General features: G+C 36.0%; 1 pseudogene; it reads right to left on the reverse strand.

Moving 5' to 3' along the window:
• Positions 1-451: 451 nt before the first annotated feature.
• LOC112820436 (large ribosomal subunit protein mL39-like) lies at positions 452-9,007 on the reverse strand (annotated as a pseudogene).
• Between the last annotated feature and the right edge of the window lie 545 nt (positions 9,008-9,552).

Below are 9,552 nucleotides of genomic sequence, written 5' to 3' on the forward strand. Positions count from 1 at the left end.
TCCTATTTTATATATATATATATATAAATGTATATACATATTTATGCACATATATATGTATCTAAAATATATATAGTGATATATATAACATATATGTATTTAACATATATATGGAAAAAGATAATAATGACCTATAAAGCAAAGAAAAATAGTCTTACAAGTAATTTTATAGAAGAGAAATATTAAAAAGTGTTCCTTTATAACTGAGGAAGAAGAATTTTAGTAATGAATTAGCAATTAAAATTTTGGTAGAATGATTATCTGGATATGTACTTGGTGCCGGAAATTTTCCATGTCAGTACTCAAAACAATGAAGTATTAATTATACTCCATCAACAGTGAAGAAGTAGGTAGGTAGCAGTAGGATAAACACAAGCACATCAGCCTGAAACAATGGGTTTTGTAAAAAAACATTCTCAATGTTTCTATTCAAATCAACCTCTCCACAACATTATGCTAAATAATGAAAGTTTAGTATAATACTAGATAGGCACCAATATGTTGACCTCTGCATGAGTGGATCTACACATGTGAAGTATTTTTGCTGAAAGCAGGTTTATAATTGAACTGCAAATGATAGATTATTGAAGAAAAGTCAGATTTCAATATTATGACTAAATTTATATAACCAGATTTTTAAAATAAAACACATCTTTTAAATAAACATCAGTATATATTAAAAGAAATGAAAGTCTTGTCACCTGCATAGCCTGAATATTTAGCTCAATATAGGTGTTAGTGAACAATAGTTAGACTGACTGATCCACTAATTGAAATGGGTGATAGAAGGGTAGATTGATGAGTGGATGAATGCATGCATGCATGAATGGATGGAAGTTGGGACTGTTTTGAGTATCAATCCCTCTTTATTAAGTAGTGTTAATTCATAACCTAATGCTGAATTTACACCTGCCATTTTTTTCTTTTGTTTTTTAAAAGTTTTTATTTAAACTCAACTAATTAATATACATTTTAATATCAGTTTCAGGTGCACAATATAGTAATTAACTTTTATACAATATCCAGTATTCATCACAAGTGCACTCCTTAATCCCCAACACCTATTTTACCCACCCTCCTACCCACCTCCCCTCTGGTAACCGTCAGTTGGTTCTCTATAATTGAGTCTGTTCCTTGGCTTGCCTCTCTCTCTTTTTTTTTCCCCCTTTACTCCTTTGTTTTGTATCTTAAATTCCACATATGAATGAAATCATATGGTACTTGTCTCACTCAGACTGACTGATTTCACTTAGCTTAATACTCTCTAGTTCCATCCACGTCATTGCAATGTTGATACCAACTGTCCACTTTAGTAAACCAATACCCACATTTCCAGCGTTATTACTAGGGTTTTTAATTCTCTTCCACCAGAGTATAAGTATTCGTATTTTCCTTTTCTCTCTCATGAATTTCTCCTTCTATGATATTGCTGTTGAAGTCTTGTGTTAGTGCTTCTTTCCATCACTCTTACCTTTTCCTGTTCTCTGAACATCCCCTGAAGTTTGCTAAGCTCTCCTGTTGCAGTTTTTAGTTTAGGACTTCTCTTTCTTGTGCTCTGTTGCTTTAATCTTACCCCGAAGTTGCTGGCCTCCTTGTAAAAAGAGCTATTTGTTTCCCATGCTTTTTGCTACGGTACTTTCCGTCTGAAGTTTTGGGTACATTTAAAATAGCTGAGCTAAAGAAACCTGTGATTTAGATGGGATACTGGTTGTTTTCCAGGAAGACATCTACTCAACAGAACCAAGTAGCACTGCTCTTTGGTTTTATCCATTTGTTCACTTTAATGGTGCCATCAAAGCAAATTCTTGACATCTTAGCAGTTTTAAAGTTACAGTAGTTCATCCAGTGAAAGTAATCCAGGATTCCCATGAGTATACCTGTATGAGTTGCTCTCATCGTTAACATTTAATTAAAATTTAGTTACTTTGATTATGAGTTTGTTTTTTTTCAGGTTGAGTTCTTTAAGGAGTGAAGTGAAAATACATGCATGGCTCAATTTTATCTGCGTTGAGTCGGGGGTAACACATACGATATTATACTTTTTTCTTTGATTCATTTTCCTATTGTAATCAGATAAAATAATGATATTCCTCACCTTAAAAACTATCAAATCCGGGGCGCCTGGGTGGCTCAGTCGTTAAGCGTCTGCCTTCGGCTCAGGTCATGATTCCAGGTCCTGGGATCGAGCCCCGCATCAGGCTCCCTGCTCGGCGGGAAGCCTGCTTCTCCCTCTCCCACTCCCACTGCTTGTGTTCCCTCTCTCGCTGTATCTTTCTCTGTCAAATAAATAAATAAAATCTTAAAAAAAAATCAAATCCATGAAATAATAATTTAATTAATGTATTCTGACATTAATAAAATAATATTTAGTTTTGAATTAATGAAAGTATAAATTCCATTTATTAATAATAGCTAAATTTATAGAGGGATTTCTATGTTCTGGGCACTGTTCTAATCAATTTATGATTTTTGTGTCATTTAATCCTGGTATTTTACCTATAAGATTAAAAAAATCTTTATTATCACTATCATACAGTTTAAAAAAAATATCTGTGCCTTAGTGGGGAAAAAAATGAAACTACTTGCCCAAGTTCTGCTATTAAATGTAGAGCAAGGATGAGAACTCCAAGAGCCCACTTCCAGGACACTCAGTTTTAAGTCTGTATTGAACAGAAGTTCTCTTGCTTAGAGAAATAAAAAGAAAAAAATAAACATTATATTTGCCTGGCTGACTTTGATGGAGAATGTAGCACACGTAGTTTGGGCAGAAATCTGAGAAAGGTTTAGACTACATTGTTCGAATGACAGCCTCATTGATAATTAGTAGGCAGATGACTTAGAAGCACATTGCAACTGTGTTAAAAAATCTACCACACTTTTTGAACAGAATCTTCAACTTGCCAGGAATGCAGTACATTTGTTACGTTGCTGCTAAGACTGAGGAGAGTACATAAATTATTCAGGGTGAGGAGAGACATTAATTTTTTTGCAATGCAAAAGAGATGATTCACAGAATAGAAGTGATCAGAATTTATTAATGTATTTCTCCATTTAAAGGGAATAATTTATTTCATCCTCTCCAGATAAAGCACAGGCATTCAAATAAAACTAACAGTTAACAAATCAAGTTTTATTTCCTAAATGTTTAAAAATAGAAAATTTGATATATATTACAATGAATAATTTGCTAATTGAAAGAATATTTGAGATTTAATAGTTTTTTTTTTTTACAAATTTTCTGTAAATAATGAATAAACCAGTGAACAACTGGTGTGTTCGGATGCATGTTGGATTCCTTCACATATGTTTATAAATATTATAAAATCAACTCTGTTTCATTTACTTCACCTGCTCCCTTTTCAATATTTTATTTGGAATATTTCCCTTACTAGAGTATAAGGATAAATGTTTTCAGTGTCCTTAAAAAAAAAGGATTCCTGTGCATTTAGTGAATTTTCACAGAGCCATCAGAAAATGTGAATCGAGTACCTACTATGTTCCATGAACTATTTTACTGAGTTTATTGGCTCAGGTTTGGCAATGGAAAAGACCCTGAATTAACATTCTCGTCTGTGAAGATAGATAAGCACAAATAAAACAGAAATGTAAATAATCACTCCAGCTTCTGATAGTTACATACGTTGATCAGAGAATTAAAAAAATAATAGGATAATAAATGTGGATCAGTCCTCTCTAAGGAAATGCTATTTAGGGCTGGGGATTCTTAAATCTGAGCTGGACTGTAACTTGTTTTAACCAATAGAAAGTACTGGAACCAATAGTTTGCTAGTTCTGGGCCTATGTTTAAGACCCGTGTGTTCCTTCCACTCTCTTTCGGAATTCTGCCTGTGAGACATAAATGAGAAGTATAGTACAGCCTGGTAGAAGGTGAGAGATCACATGGAGGGAGGCAAGTAGCCCCTGTGCACCCAGACAAGGTCATCCTAGTTTAACTGACAGCCAGCTGACTTACAGATACATGAGAAAATCCAGTCTACATTAGTAGAACAACCGATCTGACTTGGGGTTGACTGGAAATGTGAGGGTGCCCAGTCCTGAACAGGAGTCAGGCCCAACTCACCCATAGCCTTGTGAGCAATAATGAGTGCTTAATGTGTAAGTCCTCACATGTGCACGCATGTGTATGCACATGCACCTGCCAGCATATGTTCATACATCACACAATCCTTACTATATGTAGGCTCTGCCTCCCCGAGACACACTGCCTGATAGTCATGCTCAGGCCATTGGAAACTGCAATTTAGGTGAAGGTAACGGTTACCTCCCCTCTAAATAAATGCAGTACACTAAAACCTCAGACCACCACCAAGCCTTGTGCCTATAAGTCATAAATCCAAGTACTATGTAGTTGAGGAACTCACCTTAAGTGTTGTTTGAGAGATTACCTTTAGAAAGATGAAAGATCGGGGCAGAATGCACCTGACCCTTTCATAATTCAGGGGCCTGGCGTGCTATTGATAAATCAGTCATTGTCCTTCCTGTGAATTCCACAGCTTCAGCAGTTCTTGTTATTTAGTGCTGCTCAACGAGCTCCCGGGGTCCACATTGTGAATATTGTGGTAGTTTATTTCTCCTAACCATTTCCAAAAGGAGAACTCCTCCCAGTGCACACCTTCTTCTGAAACTTGAAGATCTTACCATTATACAAACACTGAATCTTAGGAGAGTATCTGTGTACGTGTGCTATACATGTATTAAGGAATGAGAAAGGCCACAATGTCCCACCCCATTTAATTATATTTTCAGCTGCAACATAACCCTATTTTTAGGATGGATAATATCAGAATTTCATTCCTAATTAATAGCTTATGTCCTAACCAATAAAATTGCACCTGTAATTTTTTGATTTTCTGAATTGACAGAATTTTCTCCTTAGATAATATTGTATCTGGTATGACTCTATCCTGTTAGGATTACCTCCTCAGTCCTCATTTTTATAATCTAAACTAGGTTGACTAGCCCCTATATCATTGCATGGTCACAATAAACTTACCTCTCATTTTGTCTAATGCATACTAGGAAATTCTATTAGTCTCTCTATTAGTTCATACAAATAGTAGTTGATTTTTGTTTTTGTTTTTTACACTAACAGAACTGTGAAGGATCTGATGTTACTTTACTTGCAGGCTAGCTCATTAACCTGTCTCTCATTCATGAATGCTAGCAGAAGTCATGATACTCCAGGTCAGAGACAAAAGACTTTCTTCTTTATGGCAATAGCAGTAGTGACAGTACCAGGATATTCTCATGCCAGCTCCCAAGCCCCAGCTCCCACAGGAAGATGTGAAGAGAGACAGATGACAGATGACATAAACACATTGAGTAGATTTTGTTACAGGAATGCAGTTTGCAAAGCCCGATTCAGGCTTCTCAAAAATGAAGCTGTTATTGTCTTGGTTCACAAGAAATGCCAAAATGAAAAAGCCCCATGAAATTGCAGGTTTGGGAATATGTTTTCAAGTGCAGATGATTGAGCTGCTTCTGTGAGTGAAAATTGTACCTTGTGGGGAAAATACAAGGGGAACAGAAACAGAGAAACAAGAGTCTTGTATTGAAAGGAGCAAAATATGGATCATTGAAGATAATGAATTATATTAATACACATACATTCAAGTTCAAGAGACCAACTGAAAAATAAAACTGTATTCACTTAATTTAAGGCTTAGAATGGGATTGTTACATTCTTATCTGAGGGTATAATTACTATTTTGATTCTTATTTTTTGATTCTTAATAAATATAATTTTAAGTTAATTCTTTCTGGAAATCATGTCCATAGACTTGTGGAGTGTGACGCTAACTTAGGATGTCCATGTCAGAACTACACTGCATACCCCTAGTTGGGGTTGAAACAGAATACCATGTATGTGCTGCTGATGACAAATATCCTTCTTTAGCTCAGACTTCTCATCTGCATTCTGCCTGCACTGTATATTGCATTTCTCCCTAAAACTGAGCACATCATTGATTTTTCCTTCCACACTTACTCTTTCTCTTTTGTTTTTATGTTAGTAAACACATGTGCAAATTAGCAAACCATATTCACCTGGCTTTTCAAGCCAGAAATGGTGAACTGAGTTTTGATCACTCCTCCCTGTACATCTCACACACTCAACCATTCACCTCTCATATCTCTGCAGTCTATCCACCTCTCTGTATCTTTGCTGCCACCAACCTGGTCCGGGTCACCATGATCTGGATGGCCACACTAGTCTTCAAATGATCTCTCACGGTCTTTCACTTCATCCTCTCCAGTGATGCCATACTTATCTTCAAATTGCTTCATTGGTCTTTAAGACAAACTTTAAATTTGTTCATCTATGTTATCAGGCCATTCATTTTCTGAGCCTCATCACCCACTTCTCTTCGCTTGAAGTTCTATGTTTTAGTTGGACTGTTCCTCAATTTCCTGCAGTGCTCAAATAAACTTTCACCTCAAGCCTTTCCAAATACTATTCCCTCCTCCTGTATTTTCTCTCTACCTAAGTTAGTATCTACTTACTTCTTTCTCTAGTCTTAGCTTAATCATCATGTTTTCCAGGGTCCCTTCATAGACCTCAAGGCCATTTAAATTGCACAATTTGTCTATTTCTAACATATCTTATATAATGTACACTATTTTAAAATTCACAAAAATGCATTATTGAATCCATGTTTTCTTAGACAGTGACTTCAGTAAGGGCATGGAGGGTACTTGTCTTGTTCTCTTGTTCAGTAAAATCCCCTAAACACTTAGAAGTCTATAAGTCAAATTTAGGCAAATCATTGACAAATGCATTGCAATTGTTCTTCCCAGAGTGCCTAAAATCCCTGGGATTTGTTACTCAGAAGGATAATGCTTATAATGTTCACATACAAATGTATATTTCAACTAAAAATACTTTTTTTGAGGTTAGACCTTCTTTTCTTATCTTGACATCATGGCAAGTTTTCTGGCTTTCTGATTTTTTTGCCTGTGTTTTGCACACTTGAAAACCAGAAATAAATTAGAGAGTATTTGTCAAATTTCATGCCTGTTCATCAGCAGCATGTCAGGTGCTTCAAGTGGAAGAGAGGAGAAACATCCACAAGAATAAAATTGGTGAATTCTTCCATTTGCTATTTTTAGCAGCAGTAAAATCAATTGTATCTAAGAGGCAAAGCAGTGTGCTAATTACACCTTTTATTCAGGATGGTCAGCTAAATGGCCATTTTCACTTTCTACAACATTATATTAACCCATTCTAGATCTAACGTCTTAAAACACAACAGACAAAATAATCACCATTTTTATTTACTAAAGGTTTTATTCCAGCTATTATTAAAAATAATTTTCATGAATTATTTTATTTCAAAGGCCCAATAAAAATTATGCAATAGATAATAAATCAACATATGTTTACTGAGTCCCTACTCAGCACAGTCAATATTCTAGTTGATGGGTCAATTGCAAAGAACAAATTATATACAAAAATCCATGTTCTCTTGGAGTTTGCATTTTATCATGGGAAATGTAAAAAAAAGAATAAATCAATTGCATACTGCATTAGAAGATGATAAGGGGTATGAGAAACATAAAGCTGGCAATGGGTTTTGAGAGAAGTTATGACAAAGATTCCCTCCCTGACTAAACTACCGGTACAGGTAAAGAGAAGACCTGGAATCTTCCTACAAGATTTGACTGGGTGGCTTGAAGATTGTGACCTACTGACTCTTCAAACTAGAAACAAATATTTGTTCTTGGAATAATAGGACCCTTACTCACATCAAATCTGTGTAGTTGGACTCTTCTTTCAGGGGTCTGAGATAACTTCTCTTCTACAAAATCTATTTTGTACTTGTGTTGAAATATATCTTTTTATTTTTAAGATTTTATTTATTTATTTTAGAAAGAGAGAGAGAGCTGGGGGAGGGGCAGAGGAAGAGGGAGAGAGAGAATCTCAAGCAGACTCCCTGCTGAGCACAGAGCCCTATACAGGGCTCCATCTCACAACCCTAAGATCATGACCTGAGCTGAAACCAAAAGTTGGACGCTTAACCAACTGAGCCACCCAAGCACCCCTGTGTTGAAACATACCCAATGCTACTTTTGCTTCAGCTTCCAGAATTTCAGTTGTAAGATCTTTATAAATTAAAGCACAAGTATCTTTTGTGAAGGAATGTAACTTCTCTTTTGTTGGCATCCACTCACCAAGTTCCTTATCTAAAACTACATCATAGGGGTGCCTGGGTGGCTCGGTTGGTTAAGCATCTGTCTTTGGCTCAGGCCATGATCTCAGGGTCCTGGGATCGAGTCCCGCATTGAGCTCTTTGCTCAGCGGAGAGCCTGCTTCTCCCTCTCCCTCTGCTCCCCCTGCTTGTGCTCTCTCTCTCTCTCTCTCTCTCTCTCTCTCAATGTCAAGTAAATAAATAAAATCTTACAAATAAAATAAAATAAAACTACATCATAGCAGAAGTCTCCAGAGATGACAGAAACTTCTGGAGCTTTGAACAAATTGAGCACATATTCACCTTCAAATGCCCTGTCACACAGCCCATTATCATGGCATAAAAATGTTCATAAACCTTATTCACTTCCCCTGGATCATGATCTTTGAAAGTAAGAAATTTAACTTCACAGACCTTGATCAAAGGGTTATACAGGTCACAAGGCTGTCTGTCCACAAGAGCTGGAATGGACTTCCTGCAATACCACCAACTTAAATGCATGACAAAATGTAAGGAGTTGAAATGTTTTTGTTCATCACAAAGACAGCGCCAGCGTCAGTTTTCTCAGTGTTTAACTTCAATCTTCTCAGTTGGAGGGGTTAATGATAACTGCCTGTTTTCCTCCTTACTAAGGAAATCATTCTGCATTTCTATCAGTTCTGTCAGGGACAGCTGAGAAGTTGGCCATGTTGCTATAAATCTCCAGCCAGCCACGCCATGCTACCACCTGGGGCTGCCTACCAGAGCCGAAGCCCCAGACCCCCATGGACATTGCCTCCTTTGCAACATTGTGCTCCCATATTTTAGTCTCATTAATAAAAATGTCGGTTATTTTTGCAAAATTTTTGTCAAATGGCACTTATCTGTAAACCATTATACATGTTTTCTTTCCAAAAATGGAAGCATTTTAGAACCATTCATTAATTATTGATTATGAACAGTTCAACTGATGAGAGACTTTAAAGCACCTAGGGATTAATTTTAATTCACAGTTCTTTGAGAAGTTATTCTAAAAGTAAATGGCTTCTAATTATTTTGAACTTTTTCTTTTTCAGTCACAGAGGATTTACTTTAAAATCATTTTAAAACCATTTCTGAAACAAAGCAGCAGCCCAAACACTTTTGGCTCCTTCCGAGTATTTTATTAAGGCATAAATATTTCAATTACCAAATAACAAGTCTTTACAATCTAGGGGATTGATTGCATACAAAATTCTTGATTTACTTAAAGTGTACTTAGAGTTATACAGTAAAAAGTACATTATAAATCCATCTTTCAGAAGACTAGTCAGATCTTTATTTCCGCTCAAGGCCATTGTCCATATTCTGTTAAAATGAACAAGAA

Source organism: Callorhinus ursinus, unplaced genomic scaffold (genome assembly GCF_003265705.2).
Source record: "Callorhinus ursinus isolate GAN/ISIS: 27379988/994484 unplaced genomic scaffold, GSC_fseal_2.0 scaffold3, whole genome shotgun sequence".
Taxonomy (NCBI): domain Eukaryota; kingdom Metazoa; phylum Chordata; class Mammalia; order Carnivora; family Otariidae; genus Callorhinus; species Callorhinus ursinus.